Source organism: Astatotilapia calliptera, chromosome 23 (genome assembly GCF_900246225.1).
Source record: "Astatotilapia calliptera chromosome 23, fAstCal1.2, whole genome shotgun sequence".
In the NCBI taxonomy this organism is placed as follows: domain Eukaryota; kingdom Metazoa; phylum Chordata; class Actinopteri; order Cichliformes; family Cichlidae; genus Astatotilapia; species Astatotilapia calliptera.
Window position 1 is genome coordinate 15,198,455 of NC_039323.1, and position 21,225 is coordinate 15,219,679.

Consider the following 21,225-nt stretch of genomic DNA (forward strand, 5'->3'; position numbering starts at 1 on the left):
AGCCAGGCCGCCTCGAAGCATCATTTTATCTGATCACCTTGCAACCACAATTCCTCTTGTGCGCATTTCCATATGCGCTGACACATGCTTTTCTTTCTATCTGAAGCCACTAAATAGATTTCAGCACTTTAATTTGATTACTTTTCGTACTGTGACATGTCAAAATGTCTGCTGGTTGTTTACACTATTTACACTACTTGTTGTGTTTCTGTCACCCCAACTGTTGTTGTTGTTTCGCATAAAACATAAAGGTATTAAAGTGGTGCTTACATGCTTCCTCAAATTTTGACAAGAAGGTAAATATGAGCATATTTATAGAACAATTTTTTTAACTGCCCATGAATGCAAGAGCTCTGACAGCCTAATCATTTTCAAATAAGATCCATTGAATTCTCAGGCTACACCCACTGTGGAAAATATACTTATACACAACAGAAAATGCACAAAGCTATATGACAGGGGTGTAAAGTAGGACAAAGCCATGCTTACCTCTTCTGTTGCCATTTGTTCACTGGTCACAGGCTAGACCACCCCAGTCTTAGCATATCTGATCTTCATTTTGATCCCAACTAAAGTTTTATGACTGTACCTGCCATGTTTGTAGTGGAATTTCTGCACGCGGACATGCATAAACATCTGGCTAAATACTCAAAAACCTCTTTGTGATAGTTCAATTACAGTAGGCTTTAAAAAAAAGCTTGTTTTCTGCTTCTTCACATTCACATGAAAACAAGTTTTAACAGATTATGTAAAAAGGGAACAAGGAAATAAGCTCTAAAAAATATGTTGAAGATGACGTTGCCAGACGTCTAGACAATGTTGAGGCTTGTTTAAAAACTGAATGATGATGATAAGCTGTCTTAGGTTGTTGAAAGGTTTTCTAGAAGAATCCCTGAATTCCTGTAGCATGAATACCATACTTTCATAACTCACTCATTAGAAGTGGTGGTGGTTGGGTGCTTACTGTAGAAGGCACAGAGAAGAAGAAAACACTGAGGCAGAGTACTGCATAGAGATAATGTGATGTGGTTTTCCAGAAAGCCATTACCCTAATAGTGGTCTGCTTTCCCCCCGTGGTACTCACTTCACAGTTTGCCACAGTGGAGCTGTTTCTAAATCATTGTACCCCCCTGATTTGTTCAGCCGCTATGGGGCAGAGATGCCGTGATGTACCACTGGTGGGATAGCTTCATTTCCTCCTAAAACAAATACAAGAAAAGTCATCAAAGTCTTCAAGGGAGAACAGTGTGAAAATAATTGCACCATCAGACTTGCAGGGCCCCTCTTGTACTACAAAACTCTCCAGGCATGTGAAAGGGAGGGTGAAGAAAAAACACTGACGTTCCCCCTCACCCTGTATAAAGGTCATTACCCATCCCCCACTCTTCTTGTTATAGCCACACTAAAGCTCACACTACACAGCACCCCAGGGCTTTCTGTCTGTGTGTCTCTTTGTCTCAGCTGAGCCTTATCTGTGTGCGTGTGTGCATGCTGATGAGCATATGCTTTGGGGTAATACATACATGAGTTGCTGTCTGTTTTTCACAGTTTATGTCTGCAGAATACACATCAGTTTGCGTCTGCTCATGCCTCTCCTTATAGGATGAATTTACATGAGAAAGCCACCACCACACACTTCTCTGTCACCTCATGAATGCTACTGTGAACACATGTGGTCACATAACACCGTTCACCTCAGTACGTCTATGTATTATCCTGAATAATACTTGATGTTGCGTTAAAAATAATGGGGTGAAATTAATAAATGTTACCAGCTGTATTTGTTATCATGTGGGCTGCTTGTTGTGTGATTTATTCAGTTTTCTTCTTACATCACAAAATCATTATATAGGAAGTAAACAACAAGCATTTTTAAATTACCTGTTAAATTAATTTACTTTGTGGTTTATGTGGGAAGTTATTTTCAACTGCAGGGTTTTAATATTGTGTGCAATCCCAGTACTGGCCACTAGGATATATTAGCTAAACTCTGTGGGCTGAGCTTAAGTGTCAAAAATTCCACTTCCTGGAATGGCCACTAGAGACCAGAACTGTAGAGACTAGAAGTTTTGGTCTTCCTGTAAAACATCTACAGTGGTGCAATTAAAACAAAAATATCTATTTAAATTGTGTTAGGGCTAAAAGTTTTGTTTTTTCCAAATGATACATGTGTATTTGGTGCACTTTCTTGTAGTGGTTCTGCCCAGATCTATTCACACCGTAACAAATAAATTTCCAAGCACGCAGAAGACTGAATGTCGCCTTGTGCTTATTTACATAAAATTTACATCACTCAGATCTAAGCTAACCTTCGCATGGTCATGGACGTGTACATTTTGGTATGCACCAGGGAGTTGATTGTTCATTCACAGCGCCACATTCCTGCACACTCTAGTTCTGTTCTTGTGAGCTATAAATATGTGCATGTGGAGCTGGTGATATTGGTTATATTTACGTTGCCTATCATCAACCGACTCCGATAGCCCTGCTTTTACTAATAATTAAGATAGTTAGCATGTGGTGTGCGAGCCAGCATTGGAAGGCTTAGTTCCAAACAACAAAAGTACATTTTGTTCCTAATATGTTGCCTGAAAATTTTAATTGTTATCGCATAAAAGAATCGTATTTTTTTTGACATCGGTTTTTTTTGCATAGTTCCATAAATAACTAAAATGTGAGCTACAGTATATTTTTCATGTGCATAACAGCATGCCTACAGTTACACTCCAAAAATAGCTACGTAGTAATAACAGTCTACTACTGAGCAACATAAACGGATAATTAATTTTAACCTAATATTTCTGAGTTGTTTTTGAGGAGTTACCGCTTACCCCCAGCCTAACTACACCATCCTTCTCCATACTGCGACACCCATTTTGATGTTTATGTGACTGGAGTGTGCTTCCTGCAGAGAGAGGAGCTCAGGCCTAGCTCATTTTCGCCTGGCAGGTCAGATGCTCTGTGTTTCAGTCTGAAGCCGTTGGCTGCTACTGAACCGTTTGGCTCTTTTCTCTACTAGCGAGCAAACCTACAATCTAGACCCAACTGTACATCCAGCTCATTTTTAAGGGGATTTATCACTATATATGCCCGTGTTTCCAAAACACATCGGTCATTGGGGATTCCTAGCCCCGCTTGGCCGGGTCTGAAGGCAGTTATAACGCTTTTTTCGAGGTGTAATTAGAGCTAGAAAACAACGGTGGTGGAGGAGATTCCATATTAGGAGCACAGAGGAGAAGGCACCCCCCTTGTGTGATTTGGAGCTTTTGGTGAGTGTTTACCGTCTTTCCGCTTGATTATTGCCGTTATAAATGATAACCTCGCGTAGATCGATCACGCGTGGCTGTGAACGCGAGGTTTCGCCGGGTTATTGCGCTGTTTCGGACGTTTATTTTTATAATTTTTCTCGAGTGTGGGGGATGGGCAGCCTCAGCGCGTGAGTAGGCGCGCGCGTGTCGTGTGCATGTGTTCGAAAGCAGTTCTCGCGCGTGGTTTGTGTTTGTGAGCGCGCCCTTCCTTCCTGCAACTCCTACTAGCTTTGAATTAAAACCAGTGTAATATATTTTTTGTATTATTTAAACCCAAGTCATTAGAATATACATTTCTAAGATAATTTATATTGGATTCAACCCACAATAAATTAGATTGAATATGACATCAAACTTTTTACTTTGTCACTTAAGTTTTATTATTGTGAAGTAACTATTTTCGCCAGTTATGGTTTAATTTATTCTGTTTTCTCTTACTTAACTTGGACAATTTGTGTGTTTCAACGCACTTTGTACTTGTTAAATAACGCAGTGTGTCTATAAAACCATGAAGGGTTATGAATCAAAACTGAAACTGTTTGAGCCCAGTTAGCAGTTGTGCCAGTCTGTTGTGTTGTGCTTTACAGGCTCTTGTTTATTTTTTTGTCTGTAGCATACCTTGGATTCATAATTGTGACAAAGTTCAGGTCATAGTATTTCATCATGTTATTTACTTTGTTACCTTTGTGCCACTTTGATTGAAAGCTTATTACAGAGCTGTGGAGCTGGTTGTTCCAAAGCCATGGACGATATGGGGGAGGGTCGAATACACACAGACAGACACACACACACACACACACACACACACACACACACACAGGAGGGCCACTTGCCAACCTTGCAAAGCTCAACTCAATGACACAATGTACCAGTCCCAGATAAGCCTTCACTATCTAGCAAGGAAAAGGCTGGCAATAGAGACTGTTTAGCCTCAGTTACATTTCACAGGCTAACTGGGTTAAGATATTTGTAGGCTTTAATATATATCGATATTTTTAAATTCATTTGTCATTATTTTTTTAATTGACCTGGTCCTTTCATGGGATTTTAGTTCTTTAAACATTGTAACGAATATTTAAAGTATGTTATGTAACACACACAGTCTTGAGTCCAGTATTCACACATAAACTCGGGCTTAAGCAGCCCTCATTTTATTAAGGGCAGCTCTTATTGGGTTTCATAGCTGATAATTATCAACTCTTTGAAGCTAAGGACCAACCACACCATAAAACATGTCATCTCAGGTCATTGCTTTTTTTTTTGTCTTTGTGGGTTTTAAGGTCAGGCAAGGTGTCTGTGCTTCATATTCACAGTGCGTAAGAGTTTAAAATTGCCTACAGGGCATACTCTGCTACATGTGCTGCAGACAATGCAGAGAGTTAAATAAAGTGACGCAGAAACAGATATATTCCGATAGGCTAATATGGGCTGTTAGCATCAGCTGAAACATATACTTGTGTCCTTATTCACGTGCATCTACAGCGTTTACCACCCTTAGGGCTATCCATACAGTAAGTGTGCTCCAGAAGAATAAACTTGAGGTTTGCTCTATGTGTCAGCTATTTAATGTGTCTCCTGTTTTTGTGACCAGGAGGTCACCATTTATGAATGCATGAGAGCTGATTTTTAGATGTCAGTATAATCCTAACTGAAAGTGCTGGATCGGATATCGGGAGCAACCTGCCGATCTGTTAGCTTATCTGTTCTTTTCAGTTCAGTTCTAGTGGAGAACTAACGTGGCATAGATGAAGCTAACAGCAACGGGTGAGCTGTTCTGAGGTATTTCACACTGTGGTCAAGTTAGTTTACAAGTTCAAGGCTCGTTTACAAGGCTTTTTTATTTACTTTCACTCTCGTTATATCTGTTGTTATGGGTTCATCCCCAGAAATGACAATGACACAAAGCCAGTTGTGTGACCTCACAGTTATTCAGTATTTTTTTTCTTTAATCAGGAATCATTGACGACTACAAAGTCTGCTATCTAATCTCACATTGTTGGGCTGGATATGCATATGTCAGCAGTGAGCTCTCTGTCAGTTTTTATGGTGTCATAGTGCAATTTTTGACTGCTATTAAGCAACACATCCTTTGTTTGTCCTAGTGCACAGATGACTAGCGCTGCTCAATTAATCGAATTTTAATCACGATTACGATCTGGGCTTTCAACGATCATTAAAAATGACTGAGCCGATTATTAGCCCCTCCCTAATTTATCCGCGACACCTTAAAGGCCGGTCCGTGAAAATATTGTCTGGCATAAACCGGTCCGTGGCGCAAAAAAGGTTGGAGACCGCTGATTAAGAGGACCCGAGGGAAGCTCGGAAAGCTAAGCAGAAGTTATTTGGAGAGTGACTGCTGTTGGTTGAAAAGAGAGTTTAAAAAAAAAAAAACTTCAGTGGTGTTGCACACTATTTTATATTATTTTTTTAAAGTCATTGTTAACCCTTTAAAGCCGGTCAGAGCAGCACGCTCCGTTTTGCGTAACTATTTTTAAATCCCTGTAGAACCTGAACCGTGTAAGCTAGCGCAATAATTTGTTTTGCATATGAAACCGGAGGAGTTGTACTTACATCTGATGCCATCAGCTTGTCCTCGGTCACGGTTTCCTTCCACATATAGCTTTGCAAAAATTGCATAAAAAGCGCTTGCAGGAACAAAAACATAATATTCCAGAAACACGCTTTGCCGTTCCTATCAGCTGTTCGTAACACTTCCCACAGTGAAATGATGCACATGCTGTTTTCTTTGCAAATCTGCATCATAGGATTGTTTTTTGTTTTTCCTGCAGTATATAAAAATTGCTGTATCTCCAAAATAAAACTATGAAGACACTCAAAATAAATTTCCTGTTGTTGTAAACTATTTTTTGCAACTTTATTGTATTTAAAGTTTTGAGGGATAAGCCTCTTAAATTTCTCCAAGTAGAAATATATGTAAACAAAACAAAAGCGATTTTCAATTTTTTTTGTAGTTTATTGCACTTTTTTGCAATTTATGTAATTACTATGCACTTAATGCATACATATTATTAAAATATGGGCTATAACAGTTGTATTGATGTATAGCAACTTGAAATGCTCCCACAAATGGCACTACAGCATGTAAAAAAAATAATATAAGCTCTGGTGGACTTGGTTCTATAGTAGGTCTTAAAGGGTTAAATAAATATCGTCAAATAATCGTGATCTCAATTTCAGTGAAAATAATCGTGATTATCATTTTTGCCATAATCGAGCAGCCCTACAGATGACTATAATGGGGAAATTATGGTTTAGCAGTGGTAGCATGTTCGCAGTCAGGTGGCAGCTACATACTGCCCATCTACCTACAGAGACGTACCATACATAGTACTATAAATGAAAAATCAGTGTGTCACCCGACAAGACAGTGACAGCTATTTTTACAGCTATAACTATCAAATCTATAAACGTGAAGATATAGATACTAAAATTGTGCTACTGTATGTCTCTTTCAGCTCAGCGTATAAAGACAAATCACTTTGTCCTGTACAGTAGCTTGGTGTGACTTTTACTCTCTGTGGAAGTGTCACTGTTGAGTTCACAGCAATCTCAGATATGCGCTTTTATCTTGGTTTATGTGCTGTTATGATCAGAGCTACTCCTCTTTCCTCTGGTTGTATCAGTTCAGTTGTGTTTTTAAAGAACTGAACCACACAACAAGAGAAACCCACCAAAACCTAAAGCTTTGTGTTGATCGTTAAAATTGGGATCACCGCTGAACATGTTATGTGGGTTTTTTGGTTAAAAAAAGACAAAAGAAAGAAGAGCTCATACACAGCATGTGCTGGCCTCCCCTCTGCTCCTTTTTTGCACCCGTTGTAGTGTTTTGCATCGTAAGTCACACCTGAATAGACTCTGAACAGACATCCACAGAGATTAAAATAATAATCCTGCATGTAGGTAGGAGATGGAATGGGAAGGAAACTGATCTTTGAAAGGCTCATAATGTCTGAATCACCTATTTTTACTGTATTTATAGATGTTTAAAATATAGTTCTGTCTCACGTCTAGAACGCATACAAACACACAAGTGTAAATTGGAGCTTAACAGAAATGATGCTAGTTTCTGTACTGTGTCTATTTTGTGTTTCACCATGTGCGTGTCTGCTCTCTCCAAAGATGTAGAAGCACTTTTTCCTCTGTATACATAAAACATGCTTTTTTTAATGCTGCAATGATCCTCTCGAACTAAGACAGTGAGAAACATTGTCTTCAGAAACATTGCCCTCATTGTTTACCCTCATGCAAACGTGACGCATATTGTCTTCAGCAGAAATCCGCATCTATAAATACTTAACCTGAAATTGGCAACTTTGCAGTGGTAAAGCAATTAAAGCAATCTTCTTTGTAGTCTGATTGTCCTTTTGCCTCCCTGTAAAGTTGCCAGTGTCCAGCCAACTGTAGGTTGCCCAAAAACAAGTGAAAGAGAAAGAGTGGGGAGTTTATTTGCCACTTCTAGCTTGAAGAGAATGAACATAGTCTATATCAGGGAGCGGGAGAGGTTCCCTGCTGTAATTAGTGAACATAAGTGTGACCATTAGTGGATGATGAGGGATCGGTGTAGAAGCTCCACATATTCACATTAATTTCACAGAGGACAAAGTTGTGAGCATGAACTTGTTTGTGTGTGTGTGTGCCTGCGCTCTCTCACACACAGGGATGGTATAATAGGTGGAAGTCCCGTTATGAAGCCTCAGGGTGAGCTGTGTGTGTGGAAGCCAAAAGTGAGGAGCGGCTGGCGGATCAGACTGTGAAACTGCACTCTTTGGCTACCAACTTGCAGTTGAGAAGTTGTTAGATAATGAGTATGTCCAGGATAATCTTCATTTCTGAGTAACTGTAATTTACACAATGAACTTAATGTTTTATTCAGTAGGACTCAGACGTAGCGCTTGAGGCCATAAAGTCATCAGGATAGTGTTTACTGAGCTGAGGGATTTGAGGGATCGAACTTCTGTATAACTTAGTCTTTTTGCAACCACAAGGGTCGCTAGAAGGATTGCAGTTAATCAGTAGAATGTAAGTTTAAAGCAGTTCAGCATCTTTTATGTCCATGGTGTGGATGCGCCCACATATGCCCGTGATGTAAGAGGTGGGTGACATTCACATCAACATGAAGCTTTACATTGGAAGATTAGGTTTAATATTTTAATGATAATATTAATGTACTGCATTAAAGGGGGGAATGAGCTACAATTGGCTTGCTTGGTATTATCCAGCAGCTCAACACTATTGGCTTTTTCCCTACAAAAATGTCATATTCAAAACCATCAGGGAGGTTTTGGCATTTAACTACAGGAAAACCACCAGAACTGTCATTTATAAAATACCTTTAAGCAGTGTATAATTTATTGTGGGGTTTAAATTACATTTTTGTGAAATGGTCATAGAATAACAGGAAAATGCCTAAATGTGTGTCAGCTACAGTAACAAAGACTCTTTGTCTTAACTATATGTGGACCAAGGAGTGTTTAAACCAGGAAAAACATTGCCTGTTGGTAACTGTGAAACTTGAAACGGCAACATGATGGAGGTTGTGTCGTGTTTTTCTACTTTCACATTTCCTTTCACGCTACCACTATTTATCGATGAGGTAATATAGCTTCTAAAACACGCACTAGAAGAAGCTAGAATGATCTTTAAAACATTATCTTAACTGATAACATGCTTAACTTTGGATTCATCAGTACTTGAGTTTTTTGATAGATTAGCTATGGCATGATAGAAAGCTTTGGGGGCAGGGATAGCTCAGTAGGTAGAGTGGTCGCCCCATGATCGGAAGGTTGGGGGTTCGAATCCACTGAACAGCTACCCTGAGGTACCCCTGTGCAAGGTACCGTCCCTACACACTGCTCCCTGGGCGCCTGCTTAGTGGCTGCCCACTGCTTCACTGCATTTGAATGGGTCAAATGCAGAGAAAAACAAGTAATTTTGCCACGGGGAGCAAATAAGTATACATTATTATTATTATTATTGTTTGAGTGGCTGTAATCAACTTCCTGTAAATTTTACAATTTCCTGAGCTGAAGCACAACATTTCAGTAAACAGGCAGAGATGTGTCGAAATCCCGTTGGACTGTGACAGCTAATTGCCTTGGTAACTGTTTCTAAACTGCCAAGGTTGTTGAACATTCACATACTGGTTCATTTCTCTGATTGTCTTGTGAGCACGACGTTTATGACTGACCCTATTGTGTCTAACACCAGAGTATAAAATAGGACAACAAAGGAAAGCTTCAAGTTCAAGTCGTGATCTTTGAAATATTGTGTGGATGTTTTTAATATGGACTGAATTTGCCTGTTTGTCATTGATATAGTAGAGCACATGCTGAGCATAGGACAGAAGAATAAGGTTTTGCTACAGAGCAGGCAGCTGAGTCATGTTATCTACACAGGACACATTTATTGCTTGGCCTTAATAAATCACAGAGGAAGCGTGGTGGTGGAGTAGTACAGTTATGTAACCAGTGCCCGTCATCAGTGTTGTGAATTGAAAAGGGAAAGACAAAATGGACTAAAGTGCAGTGAGTGAAAATGTCTTCCTTGGTTAGATAATGGCCTGACACGAGATGGAGAGACGCACAAATATGGAACTACCCTGGATCGTGTACATACCTGCCATAACTAAACAATAAGTAGGTCTTATTTCCTCAATGAGTACAGGGTTTGTGTGTATAATTTCTGGGATGTCGGAAACGTAATTTTAATTGACTTGATTGAATTGACCTGGAAATTTACCACAGATAGTTGTTGTATAACATAAGGGGCTTTACGTAAATTAGATCAGTACGTCACTAAAACTGTGAGTTAAACACAGATAAATACAAGATTTGGGTGGTCTATAAATAATGTTGGACAGTAACAATTAGTTTATGCTTTTAACATGATGCATCACGGCCATAAAAGTTCATTATTTACTTCTTTGACTGTTGGGTTCAAAAGGACTTGAGCTGTTAATGGTGTGACATTAACCTCAGCTCAGTCATCCACTGAGTGCTGCTGTCAGCAACATCCTGTGGCATTGCCGGTCATATATGTTTGTCATTCTTGAATGGCGTCAGAAAAAAGAAGATTCAGTGAAAGTGTGAAAGTTACCATGGTGATAATAGCGGGTTAAAATGATAGCGATCTTTGTGGCATTAAAACCTCTGGCTTTAGGGTCAACATATGTCAGATTTTCCCCCATTTCCAGTTCACGTGCTCGTATAGACAGCTCACTGTAGAGGGAAACGAGGAGTATCACCATGGCTACAGTCCAAGATGGCAAACCTGGATGAGAGACTCTCTGGAGAGGCAGCTGAACATGTTGCTCAGATATTTGTCACAATTGTGTAAAGTCGTAACATTGTTCTTTTGTTCTATTAACACTTAAAAACGTTGTTGTGGATGTGGAAATAAAGATTTACAGTAACACTGTGCTATTTACATACTTGAGGTAATTTAGTACCTTTGTGCTTGTGGCACAAAAAACAAATGAATAACACAAAACTTCCTGCTTGTTAGAGCTGACAGGGTAACAAAGGAAATGGGCCTTTGTGTAATGTAATTTGATTCTAAGTGGAGTTTTTCTCCTTTGGCAGGCTTGTGTTTTGTATGGTATTTGATCTGATCACAGAAATTATCCTCCAATACAGTGGTTAGCTATATTTACCAAATAGTTCAAACCTGTTATTTAATTGGTTTAAATTGTAAGTTTGAAGGTCCAGGAGTTAGGTGTGCTTATTATCTTTGAGGACTGTTTTCAAAACGCTCTCTCTCTCTCACACACACAGTCATGCTACATGCGCATCCACGCAGATCTGCACCACACACACACACACACACACACACACACACACACACACACACACACACACACACACACACACACACACACACACACACACACACACACAGTTGACAGCAGTCACATGGTGTGTGTGGCAACCTCAGGGGTCAAGTTCAACATTGTGAAGAATGCTTGGTGCTCAGCGGCCCCTCCCCCTCTTTACTCAAAAGGCTTTGAAGTTTACAGGCCTGCAGCTCCCTTTCCCCTCTGCTGCAGTGACCCAGGGTGATTATGTATGGCCTGCAGCTTCCGTCCAAACTCTGGGGAAAGTCCCAATCCACAATTTCATTTACCTCATGAGTAGGACTGCTGGATCTTGTGATATATTCCAGTAGAGTATGATATGACTAATAATACCCTGTTAGTAATGAACTATTCCACTGTGCTGTTTATGACGAAAGATTGGGATTTTATAATTTTATGTTTTGTTAGTTTGGAATGTACTGCATGCTCTAACAAAAACTAGAGATCAGTAATAACATGGTGGCTGCTTGACATCGAAAAAGAAAGTAACTTTTAGTTTGTATTTAGGCAAACAAGAAAGAGTTTTTATACCTCTTAATGAGACCTTGATTTTCTTCTAATAGTACCTTCTCCATATGAGATTGTCCTAGCTGAACTTAGGCCTAAGCACAATCTGACTTCATGTTGCAACAATACTGATAAAAATTGCTTACTGTGTTTTAAAAAACTGCATGAAAGTCTTATGCCTTAGTGCATGTTACAGACCACAATTTAGCGCCACCTTTGTTTTGAGAACAAGAGCAAGACGACATCTACAACCAGGGCTTCTGTGTAACACAACAAAAAGAAAAGGACGCACTGCCGCCAGTGGTGCTTTAGATATAAATAATTTATTGTACTGGAATCTCTGAGTCCACTGAAGTGGCAAAATAAAACAACAAAAGATGCCCACTATCATTAAACGGAGACCTATCGTTGAATTCATTCCTAGTTTTGATGTGCGGAAAAATTGTGCTTTGATTGATTTTTCCATATGTGCCAGTATCATTTCAAAATTGTATTTAATATCAGATTCAGTTATTTTATTTACAGCTACTTAAATTTTCTTTCTGTTAAAACAGCATTGAAGAATCAGTACACATGCCAGCTGCAGTTTCTTGTAAATTGTGCAAACAGATGTCTGTGGCCTTAAGTTCTTGATGCATGGCAAACACAGCCAGCTGGCGGGACAAACACATGGTTTATACTTTTAAGTGAAGGGTATGCAGAGGCTTTCAGGTCTTTTTTTGCTAGACTGATAAGGAATGTGAGCTCAGGGCTGACTATAATTTGGGGAAAAGTATAGAAAGGGTTCCGATCGCAGCTGTGATAAAGTCCTATCTAGGAAATGCAGGAAAGTTATTAGCAGAGCTTTGGTATGTTCACTGTTTCAGTTGAACTTTCACAAAGATTGGTCTATTCCTTGCCATTACAAGTACAACCAGGAAGAGTGCAACACTGAAGTAAGGATAATTTTGGTCTGTTGCAACCTTTAGTTTAGCTGCTGTGGGTCATGCAGACTTTGGATTTGATAGCGAAACTGTTTTGGGAAACAATGAGTTGCTTGAAACTGTGTAGCTTTATATTAATCATTTTAATTACCTAAAGTCTGAAAGTAAACACAAAAATGATCTGGCTGGAGCAGACATGCGCTCGAGTGTTGTTGACTGAAAGTCTAGTAGTTTTTTTTTTTAGATTCTTAGCTGAATCTAAAAGCTCATCTCCAGGAGATATGGTGGAGCATGGCAACAAGAGACATGATGGGCAACATAATGGTAGCTTCATCCATCTTAAATGTTGTAAATCGACTGGTATTCATAAATCCATTTGCTACTCTTACTGAACACTCAAAGCTGTTCTTCACGACATGCTGCATTCACCCTATTGAGTCTATTGAGGAGGTGGTCTATCTTTTCTTTTATCTCTTTTTTCCAGCTTAATTTAGAAAGCCTGCCTTCAGAAATTACTGAGTTTATACAGCTAGTGTTAATCTCACGGATTAATCTTCTGCTATAGAGCTGTAGTTGAAAAATGTGGCATTTTTAAAAATTTGGATCTCATCTCTATGAGTTAGCGTGACCCATGTTAGCCATTGCAACTGGTTAAAATATAAAAAAAAACATGATATGAATGTAATATTGCTAGGATATAAATATCCTACCATTAGTGGCATTAGTTGCTAATTTTACTTGGCGCTTACCAGCTCATTCATCAGCTGACTCATCCAGTGCAATCATATTCATGAAGACATACAGTATGGTCTCTACAACCTGACCCCTCTGACACTGATAGACTCATTCACCTTCCTACCCTAATGTGCTATATTTCAGATACTCATTTATCTTGAATGTTCATTTAGGTTTAATAAATGAGGCTGAGGCCTCCCAGCAGAGATGGCTTTTCTACTTGGCTTCTTGGAGAGCTCTGTCAAACAGCAGGTGCTTTTCTGACAGATCTAACATTAAGACAGTATTTTTGCAAAGGACCAACTCCATGACATGAGCCTCTGATTGAACCACATGGATCCGAAGAGATGTTAAACTGTGAATGGAATGCTCACTTTGCTAATTGGCTCACAGGAACGCCCCAGCACAGCTGCTGTCACAGTGTCAGCAGAAAGAAAAGACAAAGGGCCACTGGGGCATTCCACGCCTTCCAGGTCCCGGGTTAACCCGCCAACACAGGAACGCCACGCCGCAGCTGCACTGTGGGTGCAGATTTTATCATGTTGCAGGAACTGCTTGACTGACTGTTCAGCCTGTTACACTACTTTTTTTTTTTTGGCAAGCGTGTTTGATGTTATCACTGGTGTCGTAGTGAATGCTTAGCATTGCTGGAATCTGAGAAATGAGGTTGGCCTTAATAAAACTGGAGCAAACCGATAGTACAGAAAATTTACAGGTCAGTTTTATACACTGCAGTTTTAATGCTTTTTCACTGCAGCAAAGAGCAAGTTAGTGGATTGTTTCTCAAGTTTTTTTTAAATTATTATTTTTTGTGTGGCTTTCGAACATTAAACACGTTACACCTGCATTAATGGCTATTAATGAATGCCAGATTAAAGCACGATCTGCTTTAAAGGCTCAGTCAAGTAATAAGAGAAATGGAAGTAGTAATGTTCTTTTTTTGTTCATGAGCCAATCATCAACAACTATAAGTCATTGATTTATTACCGTAAAGTGTTTCTATTTGTGTTCATGTGCTTGGGTGTGGCTTGGATTAATATTTTATCTGGTTTGTGTTTGTTTCATCAGTCAAATGCTTCTGGCTCTTATCTGTAAATGGACGTTTTTTTACATTGCTTTGCTTTACTATCTGTAAATGCCATTAGCCTCTCAGGGACTGCAGGAATTTGGCCCATATGGCTAAATTGGGCATATTTATATAATGGAACTTTGTTCTCATGTGTATTAATGTGGATTTTCCCTTTTTGAATCAAATAAACATGAACCCAAGGTCCAGGAACTGGGTTATGATCCAAAGGATGGCTTTAGAGAAATATTACCTCCTTTATTAATGCTGCCTAAATACTTATGATCTGGTTAGCTGCAAAAGCCACGCTTCTCAACACACCAAGGTGAAAAAGTAGCATTAGTGAAATGCGTTCACATGTAAAGATGCCTGATGGATTTATTTGGTGATGAAGCAAGTCTGGCAGAAGTTTTAAAGACTGCACAATAAAAACTTCCCTTTGCTCTGAAACAGAAAATACTGGGCATGTTCAAATCAGGGATTCTGCTTGTGCAGTGCCAGAGTGTCCAATAATGCGTAACGATATGAACGGCGACTTACTCTTTCATATCTTCTTATGTGTGCCCTTCTTCGTGCTGAGTGTGTTTTCTTATCTGATGTGTCTTCTGCATAAGCGAAAAACTGCAGACTGCATCATACTTTTGCATCTCCTGTGGTCGACATAGCATGATGATGATTTAATGTAGAATCTTGAAGAAAACAGAACAAAAACAAGGTTTTATTAGCCATGGCTCCATTTGAATTTTTACTTTATTTTTGTTTGTTTGTTTACACTTGTCTTTTTCTAAAAGAGTCGGAGACAGTTTTGATTCGAAGCCAATATATTAAAATATATATTTTTCATTAGGGCGATCATTTTAATCACCAAAAACTACAGCTTAAGCTAGCTTTGGGTTCGGCCTTTAGTGGACATGATGTTAATTTCGGACCAAACAGATATTGTGAAGCAAAGAAGACACAGGGCATATTGAGTAAATCTCATATGTAAGCACATCTCGTCCAGCTGAAGTGATACACTGTGTGGAAGCCTCAGCCACATCTGTTTGGTCCTGGTCTGTCATTAGAGGATCCAAACAGGTATGCTGCCTCAGGCAGAGCAGCTGTAGCAGTGATCATCTTTGAGTATCTTCTCGGGTTAAAACCAGAAAGATGCTCTGAAACATCTCTACAGTGTTTCGTTTTTGCTGCTCACCTGTTGTGGGATTCAGGTATGGAGTAAAATAGAAAATACTGTGACCAAACAGCAGCCCGCTAAGTTGGCCTCCCTGAAATTATTTGTGAGACTAGGAGAAATCCTAAATTGTAAATTCCAACTTTGCTCTTTAACCTTCCATCCATTTTCTTTTCTTCAGATCACTCACTCTGCTCTCTCCTAATTATTTATTGTTATTTTATAGAAGAATTCACTGTATTTTTGTCTGGAGCTGACCAGCACAAATTTAATAACCTTAAATTTGTGCTGCTAACGTCTGAGGTCAAACACTAAACTTATTACGAGTATCCAGATCACGAGGATGTCATTTTACACACACCAGCTTTACTGAAATATGAATTTCCATAATTCCCAAGAGGCCCAAAATGACCCACAGCGTGTCCCAGACTCTAACAAGCTCCCTGTGATTCTGGTTTGCTCTGTCCAGGGTTTGGCCCTCCTCTGTACTTGAGGAGAGAAGGAGAAAGCTGAGGTGTGTTTAAGCCCAGCTAAATGTCATGGGATCCTGTGCTGTGATATATTGCATTGCATTATTATCAGGGATTGTCCGGGCTTAGCATTGTTTTAGTAGTTGATGTTTTTATCTGTGATTCTGGCATAAATCTGAAGGATCTGCAGTTGGTTGAGCTCATCTCATATGGCCTTGGATCAGACAAAAGAAAACCGATCTCATCACGGATTAGTGGTATTAACAAGGACTTGGGCATATGACCCCTGTTTATGATGCAGCACTGTTGTTGAGTGAAAGGCCTGCGGCCCATTTTTGGGTTATGTTTTTTTTTTTTTGCTGTACATGACGTGGATTTCAGAGCATGGTATTGGAGAGAAGGGATATTAAAAGGTTAATAAATGACCTTTGAACTAGGGATGCAACAAAATCAGCAAAAAGAAACAGAAAAGACAGTGGTGGTGGATTTTTTTTTACAGACTGATACTTACATTTTGATCTTAAAATCAGATATTTGGCCAGTCTCTTTTTTTTCTTTTAAATACATGAAAATCCCACCGCCTGTCTCTGCTCCGATCAGGTGGTTGTTGTGTTTGTTGCATTCCAAATGTGTGTTGCTAACGTTGGACAGAGTTCTCTTTTGGACAAACCGTGCTGTGTTAACAGTTGTAAGGTAGTTGAGGGTTTTTTATTTTTTTTAAATTTCCATTTCTTGGCTGTTATGAATGCCGATGCCGATATTTCAGCAAATCACTAATAAATTGATGCAGGTCTAAGAGGTGTGCAGTTAGCAGTTAGGTGTATTTTTTATGGTGTTAATTAGGGCTGCCACGATTAGTCGACTATTAAAATCGTCGACGCATAGTTTGAAGCTTTCTAAGATCCCAAAAGACGCAGCAATAAGTAGCAGGATTTAAGAGTGTAATAACGGACTGAAACAGAAGATGGCAGCACTGCATGTACAAGGATGCCAGCTGCCATTAAACCCCGAAGAAGAAGAAGGAGCTGTGTCCCAGAATTCATAGCGCAGCCCAGCTCAGTTTCCAACAGTGGCGGCAGCTAGTTAGTTTTAATATTACTCTTATTATTCTTTCTGGGTCACAAAATAAACGTTTAACATATTTTCAGGCAAGAATGTAGCTGTGGAAACCTCAAATATCTGCTCAGTTTATCAAGACACCACATATTTTCAAAAGCACTCCGACGTTTTCGGAGATGTCTGTTACCCACCAGCTCGATAGCTAGCCGGGGGCAAGGCTCACTAGAGCCCGTGAGAACACCGGACTCCTGGCAAATTTTCAAACCCACCATATTGTTTGGCTTTTTTTAAGTATTTTATTTGTTCCTGAGTAAATCGGTTTGGCTGAGATTAAAGTTATAGTTTTTACACAGCTGAATAAACGTCAAGCAGACAGCTGATTATCAGAAGTGTGAGATGCTCGAGAATATACTCCGGTGTCCTGTTATATTTTAGATAGCAAGGAGCAGACGGCTGAGTTTATTAAACTTCACCGAAACAATCTGCAGATTTCATTAAAATTTAATAAACTATCATCTTGTCTTTATTTTTAGTTAGCACATACCATAAACACTTCAAGCTGTAAGCTAATGATAGTTATATAAGAGCAGATGCATGCTGGTGCAATAAGCTGTACATTTTACATCCATGATGCATGATCTGATTGGTCGACTAATCGCAAAAATAATTGGTGACTAGTCGACTATCAAAATAATCGTTTGTGGCAGCCCTAGTGTTAATTATATTTCTGTAGTAACCTGTGACCTTCATATTCACATATCCAGTGTGTGGCCTTAGACTGTACTAAGTCAGTATGACTTTAGTTTAAATTATCTTTGGGCCGAGGGTCCCCTGCAAGGAAACAGGGACGCTTTATGACAAAAAGCTGTGCAAAAAAAGACAGTATTTTTTAGGGCTGAACGATATATCGCATTTGCGATAATATCGCGACATGATCAAGTGCAATTTTCTAACCGCAAAGGCTGCGATTATACTGCGACTATAAGGCTGTCCAAATTACTACCATATCCCAGAATTCATAGCGCGGCCCAGCCAAACTCCAGTTTCCAGCAATGGCGGCCGCTACTAAGTTTTAAAATTACTCATACTAATCTTTCTGGGTCACAAAATAAACTTTTAACATATTTTCAGGCGAGAAAGTAGTTGTGTAAACATCAAATATCTGCTCGGTTTATCAAGATATCCCATATTTGCAAAAGTGCTTCGACGTTTTCAGAGGCCTCTGCTACCCACCAGCTCGACAGCTAGCCGGGAGCTCGAGGATTACTGATGCGGCCGAGAACGGCACAACTCCCGGCACATCATTTTCAGATCACCGCGGAGTTTCGCTGCTCGGGTTAAACGTAATATATAAGTCACTTAGACAACCTAAAAATGTTATTGTTGGGCTTTTTTCAGTGTTTTGTTTGTTCGTGAGTAAATCGGTTTGGCTGAGATTAAAGTTATTAGATTAGATAAAATAAAACTTTATTAATCCCCCGGGTGGGTTCCTCCTTGGTTTTCACACAGCTGACTAAACGTCAAACAGAAAACTTATTAAACAGAAGTATGAGACAGTCGAGAATTTACGCCAGTGTCTGGTTATATTTTAGATAGCAAGAAGCAGACGGCCGAGTTTATTAAACTCCACCGAGACAGCGGTGACGCTAATCAGAACTAGACCGTCCAATTTCACGCCTTTAAACTATTTTTTAATTGAATGACTGTCTAGTAGTTCACAGATGTCGAAAAACTGAGTGTGGTAAAGCCACTGATTTTTTTTATGTATATTTCTGCAATCTGCACATTGTACTGACTTTCATTTTAATGTTTACACCAGGGTTCCTTGTCAGCACTTTATGCTCAGATTAGGGCTGGGCGATATGACCCAAAATTCATATCTCGATATTTTTTAGCTGGATGGCGATATAAGATATATCTCGATATATTTTTTTAAAGCCATAAAGTAAGAACAAAAAGAGAGTTCTTAGTCAAAGCTGTGTCCCAGATGTCACACAGGCACTTTTATTAACATAGAGCAGATGTACATGAAGAAATTACTCAAAAATAAATTATCAGCATTTATTAAATAATAATGGTCCATAAATAAAAGAAAACAATGTTGTTTTTGTGCATAACAAAAAGCTCACAATTGTGCAGTCAAAATGTAAACTAAAAGACGCTGAGCACAATAACAAAGACAGATTTCACAGCTGCTCTGTTCCCAACTTCTACTGCGTGACTGACAGCCTGGAGTTTGAAATCCTCTTCGTAACCACGTCTCATAACAGGTGCCATTTATGGTCCTTATACACAGCAGGGTAATATTACGTTGAAGCACAGTACGTATCACTCCGCGAGGCTCAGCCTTAATGCTCCGACAATCCATAAGCGGTGCAGCTCCGTAGCTGACCAAAGTCGTACTAAAACATTTTTTGACAGATTGCTGGGCGCTGTGTTCCACATAAAATCGGTTCCCGGCCATCAAGCACAACCAGAATTCATACAAAAGGCGCGCTGTCAACTTTTGAGAAAATGAAAGGATTTTAGTCCGTGCAGCACCTCTGGGCTGCATGGCGTTAGCGTGGTTAGCTCATTAGCGTGGTTAGCTAGCTAACACATTGACGCCGTCCAGCCCCACGCACGGGCGATGCGCAGTAACTCGTTAACGGAGATTTGCCGTGTCCATCTTGTCACTTCCTGCAGGTGAAGCGATGGGGGAGGAGGGGGAGTTGTGTTCAGTGAAGGAGAGGCGAGGCCGAGTAACGTTGTGTAAAGACGAAAGTGGACGAAAGAGAGGCAAACTTGCGGCTCCACAAGTATAATTATAACGTAACATAGACTATATCGATATAAACGATATTGTCACATCTTATATCTCGTATAAAAATATATCGATATGTTTTAAAAACTCGATATATCGCCCAGCTCTAGCTCAGATGTTTGTAAGCTAAAAATAAACTATTGTGTATGTTCAAATATACTGTTGTGATTGAAGAAGTTAAATAAAAATGTCAGTCATCAATTCATGCATCACCTCATGTCATCATAACAGAGGTCTGTCTTCCAGGAAAGAACAGTTTAAAATTAATGTAATATAGTATTGGCCATACTATATGATGTATTGCTTGTCTTTGTTTAATAATACAGAAGACAAAGACCTTAAAAAATAATCGCATATCGCATCGCAATCGCAATATTGGGGCAAAAAATCGCAATTAGATTATTTTCCATAATCGTTCAGCCCTAGTATTTTTAAAAAAAATGTATTATTGTGTTCTCATAAACATTGGAAATTAAAATGCCATCAATTGGCCACCCTGAACCAGACCCAGCAGAGCTGGTTCATGTGGCTGCAGAGCATCAGAAGGACTACTCTCCCACACAGTGGAGTTACTGTCCAGCAGCAGGACAGGTCATTATTGTTCTGTTGTAATTTTTGTAAAGAAAGCATACTTGCGTTCCCTTTCACACATCCGGCCCTTCTGCTAACACCACAAATGCAATCCAATTCTGTGAGTAACTGAATCCCACATAAGCTTTTTAGGCTTCTGTGAGTGACCAGGAGAATCCTTCCACAGCTTTCCTGTCAGCTTCACGCACACATAAACAACGTTAGGTGAATTATTGATCCTGTTTGGTGGATTCCTCCAATTTTATTGAAATGAATGGACCAGGTTAATATAAAAGAAGAAATATCCTGGCATTCTCTGTTTGTAATAATTGTATATGAGAAAAAATTGTTTGTTTGTTTTTTTTTTTTTTTTGTTTTTAAGTCAGCACAAGCGCACTGCAATCCCAGAGTGGTATCCATTCCAAAATTGCCTCACAGCCCAGTATTGCATTAGCATTACCACTATAGCTACATCTAGATACAAGGCTGGCAGTTCAGCCTGTGATTGATCAGTGGAAGTGCACTGTCCTGTGGCAAATCAAAATGAAACTGCCAATAAAGACACAAGCTTCATGCTGTGTCATACTGCCCTGCAAAAATAACAGTAGCCACGGTAGTGACAGTAATATGAATCGCTGGCAGTGTTGTCGCCATCTGTAAGCTTCCATACGGTATATAGTAGAACTGGCATACTGGGACTGGAACATCGGCGCTCTTTTCTTTCACAGCAACAAAGCTGT

The 21,225-nt window shown here is 39.5% G+C and overlaps 1 protein-coding gene across 2 annotated transcripts in view; it reads left to right on the forward strand.

The window, feature by feature from the left end:
• The first annotated feature begins 2,811 nt into the window (after positions 1-2,811).
• Positions 2,812-21,225, forward strand: part of tbl1xr1a (TBL1X/Y related 1a) — a 53,920-nt gene continuing 35,506 nt past the window's right edge. For both annotated transcript variants that reach the window (XM_026159040.1, XM_026159039.1), the window contains exon 1: positions 2,812-3,269. The gene's annotated coding sequence lies outside the window, so the exon portion shown is untranslated. The remainder of the gene's footprint in view (positions 3,270-21,225) is intronic.